Below are 23,328 nucleotides of genomic sequence, written 5' to 3' on the forward strand. Positions count from 1 at the left end.
TACTAGTTTGCAATTTTGCATTTAAATTATATTCTGAATTATTCTGTTTTTAAAATAAAGCCAACCCTCATCCCAAATTTTTATTATAAATAGAAAACATAAAATAGTTTATCCCTAGAGGCCATTTTGGGATTTTATTGTAGTATAGTCTCATGTCCTGATTATGGTCATGTGTACCTAAAGTATATTTGCTGAAACTCGTTGCCTGATTTGAAATTCAAAACTTTAGAAATGCAAACATGCAAACATGATTGCAAATATGCAAAGTACAAGGTCTTATACGATTGGCCCTAATCAAGGCAAAGTCCTTTAAAATAAATACATAAAACAGAGTTTAGAATAGGCTAAGAAGCAGTAACACATGCAAAGTAGCTAATTGCTCTTGATTCACCATGAATATTAATCTTATTTAACCTGTAAAACATAACTACAGGGAAAACACCAAAAGGCCTGCTCTGTGTCCCATCATTTTTTCCACCCAGCCATTTTGCAGTTTTCACTTCTCAATTCCAGGCTGTGCCTATTCTTAGACACTCAGCAATACCAAGTATAAGTCACTGCATGTTAGGCATGAATTAATTAACAATAATATCCAGGTTGCTGGCAACATACTGCCAGCAGGTAGGGTCAGGCAAGATGGGCGATGGAAAGAAGGTGTGTTCTGTGGTCTTACGTCAGACACCACTGAGTTAAGTAAATAGACAATGGTGCATTTCATCCTGCCTATGGGGCTTTGAACATTTTACCCACCATCACGGCTCTTGCAGAGACAGCCACCCATGCAGAAAGAGACAGGGCCCCTTGAGAGTGTGCTGACCGACTCATCCAGGTCAGGAGGCCACAGTGAGCACAGCCCGTCCAGTGAGCTGGCAGAGGCAAGTCTCCAAAATAACAGTCCTCCCCTAAAGAGTGGACATCTCAGCTTAGACCAAATCAAGCAAGTAAAAAACAACAGTGAGCATGCAAAAGAGAATTCAATTCAAGTAAGCCTAGAAAACCCCCTTAGCTGCTTCCATCTGCTGTGGTCACTGCTTCCGCAGGGAGGAGAAACTAGAGGTGAATATAAGAACTCACTGAAGTCCCATGCACTGTGGTACATATAAATCTGAGTGTAACTGCTATGTACTTAGTTTGCTTTAGAGCGTGGGTCCAGTCATTCTCAATATATTCTGTCCTCTTTGGAGTTTCGAGTTAAAAACAAACCAAAGAATCTTAAGAGTTTTTGCCACGTAGATGCATCTGATTAGGTTTCTGATTTCTGACTTTTACCAAGACTCTGATTATTACCAAGATGGCCAAAATCCCTAAGAAACATTTCTCAGGTCATTACGCAAGTATGTTATGTATGTTTAGTAAATGGCTGCTGCTTGCTTTGACTAGAACCCATCCTTCCAAGAAAGAAGCCCCCTTTCTGAAATTGCTCCTTTCCGCCCTATAAACAAGTGGTTCACCGGATGGGGCGAGTGTGGCCATGTTCTTATATGACCCCGCCTCCACCAAACTAGAGTTGTGTGGACCGGCTGGCACCCTTGCCTGAAGCGCACACAGTCAGAGCCTTCCCCAAGACTTTTCTATCTAGAATTAAGAAACAAAATCAGGGCCGGGCGCAGTGGCTCACGCCTGTAATCCCAGCACTTTGGGAGGCCGAGGCGGGTGGATCACAAGGTCAGGAGATCGAGACCATCCTGGCTAACATGGTGAAACCCCGTGTCTACTAAAAATACAAAAAATTAGGCAGGTGTGGTGACGGGCGCTTGTAGTCCCAGCTACTCAGGAGGCTGAGGCAGGAGAATGGCGTGAACCCAGGAGGCGGAGCTTGCAGTGAGCCGAGATGGCGCCACTGCACTCCAGCCTGGGCAACAGAGCAAGACTCCGTCTCAAAAAAAGAGAAAAGAAAAGAAAAAAAGAAACAAAATCAGCCCCTCATTGGTGTTTTAACCCACAGTATGTGAGACTCAGATCTACAATGAGAGAGAAAGCCCTGGATACCAGGAGGGATAGAGCTGCAGACAGAGAGAGAAGGAATCCAGGGGGCACTTGGGAGTCCTGGTTCCGATTTTATTTCATTTTATTGTTAAATTTCTGCCTGGTTCCTTGTCTTTCTCATAGATTGACCTCTTAACCCCTCCTTCAGTTACTTAAAATATCCCAATATTCTCCCAATACATTCCTCCCTTATTCTTAAACAAATTCAGTTGGGTTTCAGTTGCCAGCAACCCACGGGATCCTGAATAATAAAGCAATATGTGGTTATTGTCTCAGGCCTCAAAGGATAAACATGAAAATGTACAACAGCTAAAGGACTAGGTGGTGATTCCAGCTACAACTTTATTTTAGCTAACGTGGACAGGTGGCTTACCACAAGTTTAGCCTCAAGGGTTAGGCTGATATCAAAGAGAAAAAAAAACACACACACACAAAACTCGATTTCCACATTGTTGGATTTCCACACTAATGAAAGGGCAATCGCTGTAGGAGATAGTGGGAAACAGTAAGGATTTTCAAAGAGGGCTTCTTTCTTTCATTCTTTTTATTATTATTATATTTTTAAAAATTCTCTGCTTCTGAACCCTTTGCTCCACAGGCAGTGCAGCTGGGGAAGCCATGGGCAATCTCCCCCTCACTCTACCAGCAAGGCCCGGAACGACTTGCCTCCTGGTCATTGCCCCTAACTAAACAGGGCCCAAGGCTGGGAGAAATCAAAGGAGTTATTTTTACAAAGAAGGGTTTTTTTGCATGCTGTGCAGGTCCATTAGGAACTGTCTGGCTGGAAGCTGAACCGTCTGAAGCAACTGCAACAGGAAGAAATGGCAATCGAGATCCCTCTGCCTCACTCTTTCCCTTCACTCCTCTGCTTTCCCTTCACTCCTCTGCTTTCCCTTCACTCCTGCCACCCTCGCCAAACCCACATCCAAACGGCAGCAGAGACATCAGCACCTGTCTGGTTCAGAAGAGCCTTTGAATCTCCCTTAGGGGTGCACAGTTGGGAAGCAAAGCATGTTTGCTTGTTTGTTTGGTTTTGCTTTCTTGAAGGAAACCTTAAGATAACACAGCACTGCCCTCAACATCTCTCACCATGTCGGTGATTGGGAGATAAAAGGGACAGACAGCACCACCCTGAGTGGAAGAGACAAATTAAGACTTGATCAACTGAGCAATCCCCTGCTGAGGCCCCCCAGCTTGGCCAGACCTCTTAACACAGAGACAATCCCACAATGTACAGGTCGGCTTTGCTGCTGCCTGTGCAGCCAACTATTACTTTAAAGAAAATCTGAAATCTTCACCTCCCACACACATCTCCCAAACAATAGTCCTCCCCTCTCTGCTTCATCACGGAGGAAGTCTAAAAGGGTTGCAATTCAGAGATTCCTCTCCCTTCCTCCTATATGTAGGCATTACCTTCAGTCCAAAGACTGGCCTAATGTTAGCTAAATGAAATCTAGAGAGTTAGATTTTCAGCTGTTTTGAGTGTGCATTCCTTCACAAAGACACATTAAGAACTACAGAAAGAAATGCCCTGAGATGAACGGAATTCATGCGTGGGCTTGCTCTCCTGTACCTTGGCGGAAAAGGCTGTGCCTACGCAAAGAGAGTAGCTTCGCTGAAAGATGCACAAGTTAGGCTAATGTTTCAATGTGTCATTGAGTTAGTAGAGTGAGGATTATTTATCTTTTAATCAGTAAAAATACTTTTGCTGAGTATGAAAACCAATGAAAGTGTTTTATTACCTGAATTGTATTCAGATCTGTTTATTACTTTTCATTGTTTTTAAGCCCTTAATCAAAGACTTCACAGCACATGGACTGAGTCTTACGGATTTGTTTTGCAAATGGGTTTTCACATGTGTTAACTGTGACTTCTGGTAAAGAAAACCAGAGCTAGCCAGTGGATAAAGCAGTAAAAACAGATTTTATTCAGGAACTATTGCAATCAGGAAAAAGAGACCTCAGTGTAGAACAGAGTTCAACTGCAAATAAGACAAGGAGGGGTAGGGAGTTACAGCCAAGGAGTAGGCTTGAAGAGTGGGAAGAGACTGGTGGATGGAAAATTACTAAGAGGAGACACCAAGGGTGAGGGGAGATTCTTGGTGCAGACAGGGCAGAATGATCAGATATTGAAGGTAGGGGATGAGGAATTTGATCAGATATGGAAGAATCTGATATCAAAGGTGACATTCTCTTTAACTTAACCGGACTCTTGCTAAAACTGAGCAATGCAGGCCCAACAAAATGTACACTGAAGCCCAAGCTTGAGCCATGTTGAGAAGAGGGCTTGGAGTAGTCTCACTAGAGCTGGGTCAAGCAGAGAGTTTTTGTCATATTACCATCCAGAATTTACAGGGCAGATGTATACTGTTCCCCTGAAAGCAGTCTTCTGAGAAGGCAACACTACCACTGGCATTGCTTGAAGTATTTCTGGATCCTTCTTAAACACTGCCTACAGAAAAGTGAACCAGATCTGGGTTTGAATTCTTGCTTTACCACTCATTTACAATCTAATCTGATAATTAACTTCTCAGTCTGTTCTTTCATCCATGAAATGGGATTACTAATACCTACCTTTCAGGTTGTTGAGAGGGTTAGAGAAGATAACTGATGTGAAACACTGGTTCAGTTTGGAAACACATAAAGCCTAAATAAATAACTATTCTAAAGATCGCCTTTAAAGCTGGCGATGTTCTTTTAAATGTCCCTAGTGGTTACAGACTTGGTTTTCTGGATTTTTGAAATGGCCTAAATTTACCAAAGCCCATCCCTACGGGAAAGATATCAAACTGAGTAATACTGTTTTTGGTCAGAAACAGAGTTTACCTCTTACATTATGAGGCTGCTTTTGTCATATTACTTGGAAATTGGTTCTGAAGAAATAGCCAAAAAGAAATTCCTAAGTGGTTGCCATGGCCTTCCCCGATGGTGGTTAGCTTCCACTCCATGTCGGCACAGCTCCATCTACCACTGCCCCCGGCCCCATGTATAGTCTCAGACCCAACACCCGTCTCCAACCTAGGCTGCCTGGCTTCTTGTCCATTCAGAGGCTTAATGTTTAGGCACCTTACCAGACCTGGATTCTAGTAACACATTTACAAGAGCTGGATTCCTGAATCAGCCCCCGAATCACTCTGTTACCATACAGACTGCATGCCCAAGAATCAAACTTTTTTTTTTTTTTTTTTTTGAGATAGAGTCTCATTCTGTTGTCCAGGTTGGAGTGCTGTGGTACAACCTCAGCTGACTGCATCCTCTACCTCCTGGGTCCAAGTGATTCTCCTACCTCAGCCTCCCAAGTAGCTGGTTCTACAGGCATGCACTACCCTGCCCAGATAATTTTGTCTTCTTAGTTGAGATAGGGTTTTACCATGTTGGCTAGGCTGGTCTCAAACTCCTAGCCTCAAGTGATCCACCTGTCTCAGCCTCCCAAAGTTGTGGAGGCGTGGCCGGCCATAGATGTTAACTTCTTTTTTTTTTTTGAGATGGAGTCTTGCTCTGTCACCCAGGCTAGAGTGCAGTGGTGCAATCTCAGCTCACTACAACTTCTGCCTCCTGGGTTCAAGTGATTCTCTTGCCTCAGCCTCCCAAGTAGCTGAGACCACAGGTGCCTGCCATCATGCCCGGCTAATTTTTTGTATTTTTAGTAGAGGTGGGGTTTTATCGTGTTAGCCAGAATGGTCTCGATCTCCTGACCTTGTGATCCACTGGCTTCAGCCTCCCAAAGTGCTGAGATTACAGGCATGAGCCACTGCGCCTGGCTGATGTTAACTTCTTAAGAAGCTATTTTTACCTTCAGATTCCAATATTGTCCCAGTTCACTGACCTGGGCTCTTCCAACTCCCAGCCCTGACACGTGACCATGCTGAGCTCTCTGTATCGCCCTGGCACTCCCTCAGCATGCCAGTTCTCCTGCTATTTGAAACGGGCCTTGCTACACAGAAGAATCCCTTTATAGAAGATTCATCACATTCTTCTTTGCAAGCAATAGAATCAAACTGACTAGTTTTAATAGAAAAGTAATTTACTGAAGGATACTGGGACTTGAAAGAAGATCAGGAAAGGCTAGACAACCAGGCTCAGTAAATAGGCAAGAAGAAGAAAAACTAGAATCAGCCACAGCCAGAGCCAAAATCATGCCCAAGCCCTTACTGGTGAGGACACCACTGCCACCAGTGCTGAGTGCTGGACCTCATGGCCACCACCTCAGCTCTGTGCATCAGATGCAGCACCCCTCAGCTCCTGCCACTACAGGCATCCCCCAAAAGGATTCTCTACTGTGCCTCTTTGTATAAACAGCCTCTGCCGCAGTCTGGAGGGAGCCAATTGGATTGGTCTATCCCAGGTCGGAGGGCAGTGCCCCAGCTTCAAGAGATCCTGGGAGGCCGGGCGCGGTGGCTCAAGCCTGTAATCCCAGCACTTTGGGAGGCCGAGACGGGCGGATCACGAGGTCAGGAGATCGAGACCATCCTGGCTAACACGGTGAAACCCCGTCTCTACTAAAAATACAAAAACTAGCCGGGCGAGGTGGCGGGCGCCTGTAGTCCCAGCTACTAGGGAGGCTGAGGCAGAAGAATGGCGTAAACCCAGGAGGCGGAGCTTGCAGTGAGCTGAGATCCGGCCACTGCACTCCAGTCTGGGCGACAGAGCGAGACTCCGCCTCAAAAAAAAAAAAAAAAAAAAAAAAAGAGATCCTGGGAAAGTATCTGACATCTTCAGCTTCCAGGACAGGTGTCCAAAACAAGTATCCACAAAGCCTCACAGGCTGTGTCTGCTATGACAAGGACATTAATCTCAATGTAGTAAACTGTAGCTCACTGGAATTTTAAAAGTTTGGAACAATTTTCTGGAAAGCCTTAAAAGAGGTTAAGCCTTTGTGTTAAGAGATTTCATTGCTGGGCACAGTGGATCATGTCTGTAATCCCAGCACTTTGGGAGACCGAAGCTGGTGGATCACCTGAGGTCAGGAGTTGGAGACCAGCCTGGCCAACATGGTGAAACACCATCTCTACTAAAAATACAAAAATCAGCTGGGTGTGGTGGCAGGCACCTGTAATCCCAGCTACTCAGGAGGCTGAAGCAGGAAAATTGTTTGAACCTGAGAGGCAGAGGTGGCAGTGAGCCAAGATTGCGCCATTGCACTCCAGCCTGGGCAACAAAAGCAAAACTTTGTCTCAAAAAGAAAGAAAAAGGAAGGAAGGAAGGAAGGAAGGAAGGAAGGAAGGAAGGAAGGAAGGGAGGGAGGAGAAATTCCACTTTTCAGAGTCTAGGATTAGGCTATAATGTGAAGCAGACTAAAATTTCTTCAAAAATATGTTTATTTTTATTAACTATTACAATTGGAAAAAACTCTAAATGTTCACGCCTGTAATCCCAGTGCTTTGGGAGGCTGAGGTGGGAAGACAGATTGAGGCCGGGAGTTTGAGACCAGCCTGGGCAACAATGCAAGTGATCCCATTCTATAAAAAAATTTTTTTTTTCATGAGCTAGGTGCAGTGGTGTCCACCTATAGTTCCAACTACTTGGAAGGCTGAAGCAGGAGAATCACTTAAATCCAGGAGTTCAAGGCTGTAGTGAACTATGATCATGCCACAGCACTCCAGCCTAGCTTGGGCAACAAAGTGAGACCCTGTCACTTAAAAACAAAAATTACAATCATATTAATTTTAAAGATATAAAGCAAGATATAAAACCGCCTACAGTAAATGGAGAATTACATACAGAACGGTCTTACCATGTAAAAGTATTGACAGATAAGGAGCTAGACAGATAAATGCATCAGGAAGGTACTCATGCTCACAACTGGTATAAGCCATAAAAAATTTCTTTTCTTATTTCTACTTTCTGTACCTTTCTGATTTTTCTTATAAAGGGGATGTACTGAATATATTCCTTATATATTTTTAAGAGTTATTTTTAAAATATCTGTTTCATTGCCTATGGTCACTCCTGATATAACAATTTATCAATTAAGTTAGCTTATTTTATATTTTAAAAGACTAAGAGCCATACAGTTAAATGCAATGACACACAGTTCCCCTTCCTTCCTTCCTTCCCTCTCTCCCTCCCTCCCTCCCTCCCTCTCTCTCTCTCTCTCTCTGTCTCTCTCTCTTTCTCTCTCTCTCTCTCTCTCTCTTTCTTTCTTTCAGATGAAGTCTCACTCTGTCGCCCAGGGTGGAGTGTAGTGGCATGATCTTGGCTCACTGCAACCTCCACTTCCCGGGTTCAAGCAGTTCTCTGCCTCAGCCTCCGGAATAGCTGTGACTACAGGCATGCACCACCATGCCTGGCTAATTTTTGTATTTTTAGTAGAGATGGAGTTTCACCATATTGGCCAGGCTGGTCTTGAACTCCTGACCTCATGATCTGCCCACCTCGGCCTCCCAAAGTGCTGGGATTACAGGTGCCAGCCACCGCCCCCAGCCGACACACACAGTTCTAAAAGTCACGTTATAAACAACTGGAGTTAGCTGAGTGTGGGCTCGGTGTTAGATGATATTAGGGAATTATTTTTGGAGATATGTTGGTTCGAATAGTCACAATGTCTATAATTTAATTTTTAAAAATCAGCAAAAATACGATTTTTAAAAATTAAAATTTAAGGAATATTTTAAAATATTAAATATTTTATTAATTATTTATTAAATTAATATTTAAAAATTAAGGAAAGCCATATAAAATGTTCGAAATGATTGAAAGTAATTGGATAGGAAAAGGAAAAGGATTAAAGAAGGATGGACCGGGCTCAGTGCCTCATGCCTGTAATCCCAGCACTTTGGGAGGCTGAGGTGGGCGGATCACCTGAGGTTAGGAGTTCAAGACCAGCCTGGCTAACATGGTGAAACCCCGTCTCTACTAAAAATACAAAAATTAGCCAGGCGTGGTGGCAAATGTCTGTAATCCCAGCTGCTCCAGCTACTGGGGAGGTTGAGGCAGGAGAATCGCTGGAACCCAGGAGGCAGAGGTTGCGGTGAGCCGAGATGGCGCCACTGCGCTCTAGCTTGGGTGACAGAGCGAGACTCTGTCTCAAAAAACAAAACAGGCCGGGCGCGGTGGCTCAAGCCTGTAATCCCAGCACTTTGGGGGGCCGAGACGGGCGGATCACGAGGTCAGGAGATCGAGACCATCCCGGCTAACACGGTGAAACCCCGTCTCTACTAAAAAAAATACAAAAAACTAGCCGGGCGAGGTGGCGGGCGCCTATGGTCCCAGCTACTCGGGAGGCTGAGGCAGGAGAATGGCGTAAACCCGGGAGGCGGAGCTTGCAGTGAGCTGAGATCGGGCCACTGCACTCCAGCCTGGGCAACAGAGCGAGACTCCGTCTCATAAAAAAAAAACAAAAAACAAACAAACAAACAAAAACAAAACAAAAACAAACAAACAAACAAAATCGATGCAAATATTAATCAGAAGAAAGAAGGTGTTGCTAATTAATATTAAATTAGTGGTTAAAGCAGAAAGTATTGCTAGAGATAAATAGGAAAACTTTATTATGAGATAAAGGTTAAGTTTACCAGAAGATATAAGAATTCTAAATTTGTATTCAACCTAATAACCTAGCCTCAAAATGTATACAGCAAAAACTGAAGAAAGAAATGAAGTCATACTTTCAGTGAGAGATTTTAGCACCCCTCTCTCAATAAATGATAGAATAAGCAAACACTCAAAACAAGCAAAAAATAAGCAAATCATTAACATACAGAAGGCTTGAACAAGATTAATAAACTTGACACAATTGACAAGAGGAACACTCCCACCAACAACCACAGAAAACATTTCCTTTTCAAGTGTATTTGGAACATTTATAAAATTGATGTATGCTGGACAACAAAGCAAGTCTGAACAACTTTCACATTACTGAAATCATACGGAATCTGTTCCCTGGGCTTCACAGAATGATGCTAAAACATCACTTGTAATAGAAATACAGGGCGGGGCACGGTGGCTCCCGGTGCATTGGGAGGCAAAGGTGGGAGGGTTGCGTGAGGCCAGGAATTCAACACCAGCCTGGGCAACAAAGCAAGATTCCGTCTCCACAAAAAATAAAAATTAGCTGGGTGTGGTGGTACATACCTGTAGTCTCAGCTGCTTGAGGGGGAGTACGGTTTCAGGCGAGAGGGTCACTGGAGCCCAGGAAGTCGAGGCTGCAGTGAGCTATGATTGCACCAGTGCACTCCAGCCTGAGCAGCAGAGAGACACCCTGTCTCTAAAAATAAAAAAAAGAAAGAAATATAGATACCATTAGGAAAAAGGTAACTAGAAAATTCACAAATTGGTCTGGGGTGGTGGCTCATACCTGTAATCCCAGCACTTTGGGAGGCCGAGGTGGGCAGATCACCTAAGGTCAGGAGTTCGAGACCAGCCTGACCAATATGATGAAACCCCATCTCTATTAAAAATACAAAATTAGCCGGGCGTGGTGGCATGAGCCTGTAATTTCAGCTACTTGGGAGACTGAGACAGGAGAATTGCTTGAAGCTGGGAGATAGAGGTTGCAGTGAGCTGAGATCACACCATTGCACTCCAGCCTGGGCAACAAGAGCAAAACTCCATCTCAAAAAAAAAAAAAAAAAAATCACAAATTAAGTGACCCAGTTTTAAATATTTTGTAGTATAAAGACTAAATCACAAAAGAAATTAGAAAATATCTAGAACTGAATGAATAACTCATCCCTTCTAAGATATTTTATGCCACACTACCAAACCAAAGACAGTCCGTTTTTTATAAAATAGCAAGACTTTTCTTATTTCAAAAAGAGCTATACATGACCAGGCAAAAAATATCAAGGTCAATTTTTTTTTTTTCTTGAGACAGAGTTTCGCTCTTGTTGCCCACGCTGGAGTGCAATGGCATGACCTTGGCTCATGCCTGTAATCCCAGCACTTTGGAAGGGCAAGGCAGGTGGATCACCTGAAGTCAGGAGTTCAAGACCAGCCTGACCATGATGGTGAAACCCCATCTCTACTAAAAATACAAAAAATTAGCCGGGTGTGGTGGTGCATGCCTGTAATCCCAGCTCTTCGTGAAGCTGATGCAGGAGAATCGCTTGAACTCAGGAGATGGAGGCTGCAGTGAGCCGAGACTGCGCCACTGCACTCCAGCCTGGGCAACAGAACAAGACTCCATCTCAAAAAGAAAAAAAAAAAAAAAGTCAAATTAAGAAAACTAAGAAAGGCGGAGAAATTTCTCCATATTAAAGGAACAAAGGAGACATGGGAACTCAGTACAAGGCAGGATCCTACACTGGATCCTAATCTGGGGGAAAAAATCATTCATAATTAATTATTGGGACATCATTTTAACAATTGAGAAAATCTGAATTTACATTTGAACTATGGATTACACAGATAATACAAAGAAACACAGCAAGTGGGGCAAGATATAAATAATGGATGAATGTAAAGGGCATTTGGGAGTTCCTTGCACAATTCTTGAAACTTGAGATGAAAGGAAATAATTGTTCCTGAATCATCATAACGGAATGGGTAGAAACAAACCCTGTCTTGTTTCCTTTTTGGCCTTTTAATTTAAAGTCAATATTTTAATAATCTTTTTGATGCTCCAGTTGGTTGCTCCCAGCCTGCAAATGGACCACTACCAATATGTAATTAAAGGAGAATAACAAATAGAATATAGATTACACAGGTGCTGACTTACAAATGCAAACGTTGTAGCAGAAGATTAAGCTCCCCAGAGGCTACAGGTGCGCATCTTTGCTTATTGCCATCATAATTCATTAATGGTCAAAGTAACGCTGAGATCAATATTCCTGCAGTCATGGGAATGAAAAAAAATGATCACCACCAAAACAAGATACAAAGACAGCCTCAAAATGTTTCTCCCTACATAATTAAGAAACCACTCATTGTCATTAATTTTAAAACTGAACAGATTTTCTTAGCTATTGTGTGTTCAAGAGGTGGCATACATTAAAGGATGTTGAAAAGAATTGTTGTTCCCTTACACAGAAGGGTATGCAAGAGACAGAGAAACAGAGTTGCATATGTTTATCTAGTTATCTTCTTAGCTCCTCAAGAACAAATATTTTCCTTGAAGTCTTTCCTTTCTCTCTGTCTCTCTCTTTCTTTCTTTCCTTCTTCTTTTCTTTGGGGGGCGGGGGACAGAGTCTTGCTCTGTCACCAGGCTGGAGTGCAGTGGCGTGATCTTGGCTCACTGCAACCTCTGCCTCCCGGGTCCAAGCAATTCTCTTGCCTCAGCCTCCCGAGTAGCAGGGACTACAGGCACCTGCCACCACTCCCGGCTAATTTTTGTTTTTGTTTTTGTTTTTTTTGAGATGGAGCCCAGGTTAAAGTGTAAGTAGTGCGATCTCAGCTCACTGCAAGCTCCGCCTCCTGGGTTCAGGCCATTCTCCTGCCTCAGCCTCCTGAGTAGCTGGGACTACAGGCACCCGCCACCACGCCCAGCTAACTTTTTGTATTTTTAGTAGAGATGGGGTTTCACCATGTTGGCCAGGATTGTCTTAATCTCTTGACCTCATGATCCGCCTGCCTTGGCCTACCGAAGTGCAGGGATTACAGGTGTGAGCCACCGCGCCTGGCTTACATTTTTCCTATTGGCCATTTGTGTGTCTTCCTTTGAAAAGCATCTACTAAGGTCTTTTGCCCATTTTTAAATTGGATTATTTATTTTTTGCTATTGAGTTAAATTCCTTATCTATTTTGGCTATTAACTCCTTCTCAGATGCAGTTTGTAAATATTTTCTCCCATTCTGTAGGTTGTCTTTTCACTCTGTTGATTATTTCCTTTGCTGTGCAGAAGGTTTTTGGTGTGATGTAATTCCACTTGTCCATTTTTACTTTTATTGCTTGTGCTTTTTTTGTTTGTTTGTTTGTTTTCTTTTTTTCTGAGAGGGAGTCTCACTCTGTCGCCCAGGCTGGAGTACAGTGGCGTGATCTCAGCTAACTGCAAGCTCCACCTCCTGGGTTCACACCATTCTCCTGCCTCAGCCTCCCGAGTAGCTGGGACCAAAGGCGCCCACCACCACATCCGGCTAATTTTTTGTACTTTTAGTAGAGGCGGGGTTTCACCGTGTTAGCCAGGATAGTCTCAATCTCCTGACCTCATGATCCGCCTGCCTCAGCCTCCCAGAGTGCTAGGATTACAGGCGTGAGTCATTGCGCCAGGCCTTTCTTTTTTTTTTTTTTTTGAGAAGGAGTCTCACTCTGTCACCCAGGCTGGCGTGCAGTGGTGCAATCTCGGCTAACTGCAACTTCTGCCTCCCGGATCCAAGCGATTCTTGTGCCTCAGCCTCCCGAGTAGCTGGGATTACAGGCACTTACCACCATGCCTGGCTAATTTTTTTGTATTTTTAGTAGAGATGGGGTTTCGCCATGTTGGCCAGGCTGGTCTTGAACTCCTGACCTCAGGTGATCCACTGCCTTGGCCTCCCAGAGTGCTGCGATTACAGGCACAAGCCACCGCGCCTGGCTGTGCTTTTGAGTTCTCATCCAAAAAATCTTTCCCCAGATCGATGTCATGAAGTATTTCCCTTATGTTTTTTTTTTTCCAGTAGTTTTATAGTTTCAGATCTTGCATTTAAGTCTTTAATCCATTTTGAGCTGATTTTTGCATATGGTGAGAGGTAGGTGTCTGGTTTCATTCTTCTGCATATGGACATTCAGTTCTCCCCACATCATTTATTGAAGATACTGTCCTTTTTCCAATGTATGTTCTTAGTACCATCACAGAAAATCAGCTGGCTGTGTGTGGATTTCTTTCTGTGTTCCCTATTTAGTGCCATTTGCATAGTGTGTCTATAGTTTATGTGTCTATTTTTATGCCAATACCATGCTATTTTGGTTATCATAGCTTTGTATGGTATATTTTGAAGTCAGGTAGTGTGATGTCTCCAGTTTTGTTCTTTTTGTTCAAGAATGCTTTGGTTATTTGGGAACTTTTATGGTTCCATACAAATTTTAGAATTGATTTTTTCTATTTTTTGTGAAGAATGTCATTTAAAGTTTGACAGGGATTGCAGTGAATCTGCAGATCACTTTGAGTAGTATGTACATTTTAAGAATATTAATTATTTCAGTCCATGAACACAGAATATCTTTCCATTTATTTGTATCCTCTTTAATTTCTTTCATCAGTGTTTTATAGTTTCCATTGTAGAGATATTTTACCTCCTTGGTTAAATGTATTCCTAGATTATATATATATATATATATATATATTATTTATTATAAATGGGATTTTCTTGATTTCTTTTTTGGATAGTTCATTATTGGTATAAAAAAACACTACTGATTTTTGTATGTTGATTTTGCATCCTGCAACTTTACTAAATTGGTTTATCGGTTCTAACCATTTTTTTGGTGGAGTCATTAAGGTTTTCTATACATAATATCATGTCACCTGCAAACACGGACACTTTGACTTCCTCCTTTCCAATTTGTATGTCTTTTATTTCTTTCTCTTGCCTAATTACTTTGGCTAGCAGTTCTAGGACTATGTTGAATAAAAGTGATGAAAGTGGACATCCTTGTCTTGATCCAGATCTTAGAGGAAAACGTTTCAACTTTTCCCCATACAGTATGATGTTAGCTGTGGGTTTGTGTGAGACTTTCTGTTAAACATTTCTTTTTTTTTTTTTTCTTTGGATGGAGCCTTGCTCTGTCACCCAGGCTGGAGTGCAGTGGCACCATCTCAGCTCACTGCAACCTCTGCCTCCTGGGTTCAAGTGATGCTCCTGCCTAAGCCTTCCAAGTAGCTGGGACTATAGGTGCCCATGACCACACCTGGCTAGTTTTTGTAATTTTAGTAGAGACAGGGCTTCACCATGTTGGCCAGGCTGGTCTTGAACTCCCAACCTCAGGTGATCTGCCCTCCTCAACCTCCCAAAGTGCTGGGATTACAGGCATGAGCCACTGTGCCAGGGCTCTATTAAACATTTCTGCTTTTAGTTTTCTAGTTGTAAAGAGGCTCTCTCACCCAAAACTTTTAAAATAAATACTGCTCTTTTATGATATGCTCATATTTTACATAAGTTGGAATAACAAGGCTCTCAAGAGTGGTATGACTCACGCCTGTAATCCCAGCATTTTGGAAGGCTGAGGTGGGAAGCATAGCTTGACTGCAGGAGTTCGAGACCAGCCTGGGCAACATAGAGGGACACTGTCTCTACAAAAAACAAACAAACAAACAAACAAACAAAATTAGCTAGGTGTGGTGGTGTGTGCTTGTAGTCCCAGCTACTTGGAAGGCTCAGGTGGGAGGATCACTTGAGCCTGGGAGGTCAAGGCTGCAGTGAGCCCTGATCGTACCACTTGCACTCAGCCTGGGCAAAAGAGCAAGACCCTGTCTCAAAAACAAAGAATAATGAATATTTGAAATAGTATAACCGGCCTATTAAGAAAGTCCCAGCTTTGGCAGGCACAGTGACTTACACCTGTAATCCTAATACTTTGGGAGGCTGAGGTGGGAGGGTCACTTGAGCCCAGGTGTTTAAGACCAGCCTGGGCAACATGGTGAGACCCCATCTCTGAAAAATTTTTTTTTTAAATTAAAAACATGGACCGGGCATGGTGGCACACACCTATAATCCCAGCACTTTGGGAGGCCAAGGCGGGCGGATCACAAGGTCAAGAGATCGAGACCATCCTGGCCAACATGGTGAAACCCCGTCTCTACTAAAAATACAAAAACTAGCCAGACGTAGTGGTGTGTGCCTGTAGTCCCAGCTACTTGGGAGGCTGAGGCAGGAGAATCTCTTGAACCTGGGAGGTAGAGGTTGCAGTGAGCTGAGATCATGCCACTGCACTCCAGCCTGGCAACAGAGCGAGACTCTGTCAAAAAAAAAAAAAAAAAAATTGGCTGGACGCAGTGGCTCATGCTTGTAATCCCAGCACTGTGGGAGGTGGAGGTGGGCAGATTACCCGAGGTCAGTATTTCAAGACCAGCCTGGCTAACGTGGTGAAATCCCGTCTTTACTAAAAATACAAAAACTAGCCAGGTGTGGTGGCACATACCTGTAGTCCCAGTTACTTGGGAGGCTGTGGCAGGAGATTTGCTTGAACCCAGGAGACAGAGTTTGTAATGAGCCGAGATCATGCCACTGCACTCCAGCCTGGGTGACAGAGCAAGACTCTATCTCAATAAATAAATAAATAAGTTTTAAAAATAAGAAAGTCCCAGTTTTGTGCAAAATTTGAAATTATTTAACTCCAGTCAAGAGTAATTTTTTCGGCCGGGTGCGGTGGCTCATGCCTGTAATCCCAACACTTTGGGAGGCCGCGGCCGGTGAATCACCTGAGGTCAGGAATTTAAGACCAGCCTGGACAACATGGTGAAATCTTGTTTCTACTGAAAATACAAAAATTAACCAGGCGTGGTGGTGGGCACCTGTAGTTCTAGCTACTTGGGAGGCTGAGTCAGGAGAAATGCTTGAACCTGGGAGGCAGAGGTTGCAGTGAGCCAAGATCGCACCACTGCACTCCAGCCTGGGTGACAGGAGCGAGATTCTATCTCAAAAAAATAAATAAATAGGCCCGGTGGGGTGGCTTACGCCTGTAATCCCAGCACTTTGGGAGACTGAGGCAGGTGGATCACGATGTCAGGAGTTCAAGACTATCCTGACCGACATGGTGAAACCCCGTTTCTACTAAAAATACAAAAATTAGCCAGGCATGGTGGCGCATGCCTGTAATGGGAGCTACTCAGGAGGCTGAGGCAGGAGAATCCCTTGAACCTGGGAGGCAGAGGTTGCAGTGAGCCAAGATTGCGCCATTGTCCTCCAGCCTGGGCAACAAGAGCGAAACTTGTCTCAAAAAAAAAAGTTCATCAAATTAAAAAAATATAATAATATTTTGTAGAAAGGAGGTCTTACTTTGTTGCCCAGGCTGGTCTCAAGCTCCTGGGCTCTAGTGATCTTCCTACCTCAACTTCTAAAAGTACTGGGATTACAGGTGTGAGCCACCACCCCTGGCCTATTATTTTAATGTTTAGAGTTATAATTTTTAAATAGTTTTTATTCTATAACAAGGTCATCTAAGGAGCAAGTTCCAGTGAGCATTTAATTCAGTGAGAACAATAACCCAATCTTGAAAATATATTCTTTTGGAACAGAAGTCAGAGACAATAAAACACTAGATAAAGCCACATGGCCATGTACCAAGCTATTAAATTTTGGAGACAGTACTCTGTGAAATATCAAAGATAATTCCGGGAAAATTTAAGAGAGTATTAAAGCAAATACATCTTTAAGTTTGCAAATACAATCTTATAACTGGGTATGGATAATGAAATGGAAAAAATGCTATGGCTGCAAGATCATTCCTAACACAATGTGTCCCTATGCTACAGAGATTGTCTGCACCTGTGCTCTGAGATTATACCCCCATGACCATACAGATCTGCCTACAAAAAAACTACTCATGACTTATGCATGCTTTGAATATAAGAAGTGTTTGGAAAAATCACTCTTCTTTCCAATTTCTTGGTTATCTAATGGCCTGCAGGTATAAAAGATAAGAACTTAGCTCATTTATGTTTTCTTCATCCTCCCAATTCCTTCAGTGTTAGGTAGTTATGCCATTATTTTTAAGTTTTGTTGTGGTTACCCTTTAACTTTAAATAGTATGTTACACCTCAATTTTTCATTCCAAAAACTTGAGTCAGTATCCTGACTTCAGATTATAGAAGTTGCAGGTATCTATGATACTATCCTTCTCTTCATATTTCCTTAACTTTCCATTTCCCACCTTTTGTTACCTATACTTTTATATTATGAAGAATAATGCTTGCCTTTTTTTGCAACATAACCAAGATCTTCCTTACTTTGTCCTTAAGTTGAGTGTAAAGGATGAACTTTAACTTAGAAGATGAATACAGGCCGGGCGCGGTGGCTCAAGCCTGTAATCCCAGCACTTTGGGAGGCCGAGACGGGCGGATCACGAGGTCAGGAGATCGAGACCATCCTGGCTAACACGGTGAAACCCCGTCTCTACTAAAAATACAAAAAACTAGCCGGGCGAGGTGGCGGGCGCCTGTAGTCCCAGCTACTGGGGAGGCTGAGGCAGGAGAATGGCGTAAACCCGGGAGGCGGAGCTTGCAGTGAGCTGAGATCCCGCCACTGCACTCCAGCCCGGGAGAAAGAGCAAGACTCCGTTCCAAAAAAAAAAAAGAAGATGAATACATTCTAGAGATCTAATGTACAGGATGGTGACTGTAGTTAAGACAACAACGACAACAAAAAGTAATTACATTAGTAAGACTACATCAATATTGTGCACTGCTGAACTAGGTAGCATATTAGGAATGCAATTTTCCTCTCTATGAGGGCAGTGTCATATCCTTCATATATTTATCATACCCTTCATATATTTATCATACCCTTCATATATTTATCATACCCTTCATATGTTTATCATACCCTTCATATATTCAATGAAAAATGTCTTAGCACCATGTACTAGTCTTTTTCTCACACCCCCTAAATTACTGAAAATTATACATTCTTCTTCTAAATTGGGCCATAACATACTCAATTAGCTTTTGGTTTTTCTGGAATTATTAATTTCCTATCTTTTTATTGACTAAATATATAGCTTATCTTATACTAAAACTTTTTTTTTTTTTGAGACAGAGTCTCGCTTTGTCGCCCAGGCTGGAGTGCAGTGGCGCCATCTCGGCTCTCCACCTCCCGGGTTCACGCCATTCTCCTGCCTCAGCCTCCCGTGTAGGTGGGACTACAGGCGCCCGCCACCGCACCCGGCTAATTTTTTGTGTTTTTAGTAGAGACGGGGTTTCACCATGTTGGCCAGGATGGTCTCGATCTCCTTACCTCGTGATCCACCCATCTTGGCCTCCCAAAGTGCTGGGATTACAGGCGTGAGTCACTGCGCCGGGACTATACTAAAACTTTTGTTGTTGTTCTCCTAGTAACACTATGGACTGCATGCAATACTTTTGCCCCAGAGTCCTTCTCTTTGGAACTCTTTGTCCTCCTACTTTAAAATGGATAATTTTTTTTTTTTTTTTAATCACACACTACTTTCCTTTCTTGTGTTAGAAAGATCCCTTGCCTTAATCTTTCTTGGATAACTTCATCATCCTGCTGGAATACATGCTCAAATAACTTAAAAAAGGAGTCCTTGCAAGTACATTTTACAAGCCCTGGTTTGTATGAAATACCTACATTCTACCCTCACAGTTGATTGATAGGTAGGCTGGATATGTAAATTAGTTTCAAATTTAATTACCCCCAGAACTGAAAGGACTACTCTATTATCTTCCAGCAGCCAGAGATGTTAATGAGAATTTGGCTGTTCAATTTACATTCCTCTATAGGTGGCCTAATTTTTCCTTCTGGAAGCTTTCAAAAACTTTTGTTTATTCTTAGAGTTCTAAAAATTTTACAAAATTATGTCCAAGTGGGTTATCTTCCCCATTGATCACTGTTGGCACTTAGAGGGTTATTGTAATGTAAAAATGTGTCCTTTTCTCGGAAATTTTCTTTTTTTTTTTTGAGACGGAGTCTTGCTCTGTCGCCCGGGCTGGAGTGCAGTGGCCGGATCTCAGCTCACTGCAAACTCCGCCTCCCGGGTTCACGCCATTCTCCTGCCTCAGCCTCCGGAGTAGCTGGGACTACAGGCGCCCGCCACCTCGCCCGGCTAGATTTTCGTATTTTTAGTAGAGACGGGGTTTCACCATGTTAGCCAGGATGGTCTCGATCTCCTGACCTCGTGATCCGCCCGTCTCAGCCTCCCAAAGTGCTGGGAATTTTCTTAATTTCTCTAGTAATGTCCCTTATGCCATTTTGTCTGTTCTCCACTTCTGGATCTCATATTATTTAGCTGTTGGACCTCTTCAATGGGTTTTTTTTTTTTTTTTTTTTTTTTTTTTTGAGACGGAGTCTCGCTCTGCCGCCCAGGCTGGAGTGCAGTGGCCGGGTCTCAGCTCACTGCAAGCTCCGCCTCCTGGGTTTACGCCATTCTCCTGTCTCAGCCTCCCAAGCAGCTGGGACTACAGGCGCCCGCCATGTCGCCCGGCTAGTTTTTTGTATTTTTTAGTAGAGACGGGGTTTCACCATGTTAGCCAGGATGGTCTCGATCTCCTGACCTCGTGATCCGCCCGTCTCGGCCTCCCAAAGTGCTGGGATTACAGGCTTGAGCCACCGCGCCCGGCCTTCAATGGGTTTTTACATCGCCTATTTTCTGTCATATGTCTCATCAGTGATGGAGAATGCCATCTTCACCTCACTACTGTCACTTTTGTCTACATCAATTGACTAAAATAATAATAACAACTACTACTACTAACTATGTCAGCCTGGAGTAGAATCCTTGTTTTTACCATTTTGAGTGTTTTACCCAGCATCATACCTACCCAACTGCTGTTCAGATAGCATCCTCTCAGAAGGTGGATGCTGAAAATGCCAGGAAATGGAATATTTTAAATAAAAATAAAAAAATAGAAAACCTTATTGAAGTCCGGCTGTAGATATTTCTTTCCCCTCTTCTGCCAGGCTCATCACTCTATCATAGATAAAATTAAATTGGTGTGGCATAATTTGCACTTCACAAAATCATGTTGATTACGACCCAGTACCTTGTGCTCTTCTAGGTGGTTGCAAATTGATTGTTTGATGATTTGCTCTTGTATCTTCCCAGGTATCCAAGATAAGCTGAATAGTCTATAATTACTACAGCTGTCCTTTTCCCTGTTTTAAAAAACAAGTACTCCATCTGCTGATTCTACTTGTCAGGACCTTCTTCTGTCCAACCTTCATTTTCTAAAATAAAGGCTGGTGGTCTTGCAATTATATTTGCCAATTCCTTAAGTGTCCTGGGATGCGAGTAATCAAGCCCTGCTGATTTGAATGCACCAGGCTTTCTGAAGTGCTCTTCAATCACTTCTTTCTCCTTGTTTGCCTTTGCACCTCCAAGATGATAGCACTTAATCCAGTTTAGTTGCCTTATCATTGCTGATTAAAAAGAAAAATGAAACAGGTTAAAAACACAGTGAAAGCCTCTGCTATTACAGTTCTTTGTTAATCGTTTTTATTTAGCAGTATCTGCTGATAGTGTTGTTTTGTTGGTAGTTTTAGTGGTTGCATTTTACATCCTGTAGAGCAAATTCCTTCTGGTATTCTTCCTTCCATGTTTTCTCCCTTCCTGCCTCATTCATTCCTTCCTTTCTTCCTCCCTCCCTATTTTCCCTTCTTCCTTCTCTCTGTCTCTCTCTTTCTTTCTTTTAAATTTCTTACAGAGGATGAGATAAGGGGAAGGGAGGAAAAAAAGAGGCCAAGAATCCCACATAACATTATGACCAAGACATTTACTAATCACCAAATGCCCACATGCTGCCCGCAATTTTTCAGCCTGCTTGTAGCTGGAGTGAGGGGGCACGTGACTAGTTCTGGTCCACAGGTACTGAAGAGCTATGAGTCTCCCAGGATTTCTTTCCTCTGCCCCAAGTAGCTAGAAGTCACATGTTCTGGATGATGAACCAACAAAAGAGTCTGTCCTGTGGTTGTGGTCAGATGGTGACTGGGTCTGGGGTGCTTAGGAAGCTTGACTGGGATTGAAGTAAAGATGCTTCTTTGCTTATGTCTGGCACTTTGGTGCTCCTCTGCATAGAGGTTCATTCTCTAGACATTTTATATCGTGAATGGCTCCAAATGTAATATCAGATGCCATGTGGGTAGCTAGAAGTCAGCCACGGTAGAAATATTTGCACCATATAGCTTGGCAAATGCTACAAATCAGGGCTTTCTTCCCATGTATCTAGTTACACCAGATCCAAAATATACCTACTATTCAGGTTGCCTCTATATTCATGCATATATGTTTATTATTATTATTATTTTTTATTTTTTATTTTTTGAGACGGAGTCTTTCTCTGTCGCCCCGGCTGGAGTGCAGTGGCGTGATCTCGGCTCACTGCAAGCTCCGCCTCCCGGGTTCCCGCCATTCTCCTGCCTCAGCCTCCTGAGTAGCTGGGACTACAGGCGCCCGCCACCGCGCCCGGCTAATTTTTTTGTATTTTTAGTAGAGACGGGGTTTCACCATGGTCTCGATCTCCTGACCTTGTGATCCGCCCGCCTTGGCCTCCCAAAGTGCTGGGATTACAGGCGTGAGCCACCGCGCCCGGCCTTGTTTATTATTATAGGTAGAATTTTTTAAACTAGACACTGATGGTCTCATTTCTTTCCCTATTGCAAACAGATCAATCTATGAATTGAAGATGTTAACATAAACCTGATTAACCTTTTATTAATAATAAAAAGATGGCAGTTTGAAGTTTCTTCTATATAACCAGAATATGCATATTTTAATACACAGACACTAGGTTAATATTCATATTAGTACAGTATTGGAAATGTTGCTATAAAAGAAGTATTAAATATACCTGTTCTCAGTCAGCATCAACAAGGTTTTCACCCCTCCAGTAATTATTGCATCTAATAACACTGTCTTAGCTACTGATTCATTCTGGAAGCTTCAGTATCTTTTAGGCTTTAGAGTTTATATGACTAAACTCCTTTATTTTAAGCCTTGCTGAAAGAGTTAATTCAGTGTCCTGTTCTAGTTCACCAACTCTTTATTTCCAAACCTTCAACCTCCACATACAAACAATCAGGAGAAAGGCCATCAATAAGGTTTCAGCATCTATTATGGGATATGAAGCAATAACATTTTAAATAGCACCTTGGAGGCCTGGAGGAGTTAATACATCTTTCAGCAGTCCCTACTTTATAGCTCTGGAGTATTTTGAACCCTGAAAATCTGGATTATTTATGAGGAGATTGAGAAGGCTCCAGTTGGAGGGAAACCTCATTTCTTGTTTCTTATACAAACAAGAAAGGGTATGCTTTGATAAGGTTTGCATCTGTGTCCCTGCCCAAATTTCATGTCAACTGTAATCCCCAATGTTGGAGGTGGGACCTGGTAGGAGGTGATTGGATTATGGGAGCAGTTTCTCATGAATGCTTTAGCACCATCCCCTCCGGGCTTTTCTTGTGACAGTGAGTTATCATGAGATCTAGTTGTTTAAAAGTGTGTAGCACGTGGCCGGGCGCGGTAGCTCACGCCTATAATCCCAGCACTTTGGGAGGACGAGGCGGGTCTCATGAGGTCAGGAAATAGAGACCATCCTGGCTAACACGGTGAAACCCCGTCTCTACTAAAAATACAAAAAACTAGCCGGGCGAGGTGGCGGGCGCCTGTAGTCTCAGCTACTCGGGAGGCTGAGGCAGGAGAATGGCGTGAACCCGGGAGGCAGAGCTTGCAGTGAGCCGAGATTGCACCACTGCACTCCAGGCTGGGGGACAGAGCGAGACTCCGTCTCAAAAAAAAAAAAGTGTGTAGTACCTCCCCC

General features: G+C 43.1%; 1 long non-coding RNA gene across 3 annotated transcripts in view; it reads right to left on the reverse strand.

Moving 5' to 3' along the window:
- Window positions 1-23,328, reverse strand: part of LOC117098428 — a 56,921-nt gene that overhangs the window by 19,348 nt on the left and 14,245 nt on the right. For 2 of the 3 annotated variants that reach the window (XR_004443400.1, XR_004443399.1), the window contains exons 3-6: window positions 20,557-20,932; window positions 11,644-11,755; window positions 10,059-10,191; window positions 1,862-4,437 (exon numbers count right to left, since the gene is read on the reverse strand). This is a non-coding gene — a long non-coding RNA (uncharacterized LOC117098428). Of the gene's footprint in view, window positions 1-1,861; window positions 4,438-10,058; window positions 10,192-11,643; window positions 11,756-20,556; window positions 20,933-23,328 lie in introns of those variants that run through there. The other variant, XR_004443401.1, reaches the window with a different exon arrangement.

The sequence above is a fragment of the Trachypithecus francoisi genome, unplaced genomic scaffold, assembly GCF_009764315.1.
Source record: "Trachypithecus francoisi isolate TF-2019V2 unplaced genomic scaffold, Tfra_2.0 Lachesis_group16, whole genome shotgun sequence".
Lineage (NCBI taxonomy): Eukaryota > Metazoa > Chordata > Mammalia > Primates > Cercopithecidae > Trachypithecus > Trachypithecus francoisi.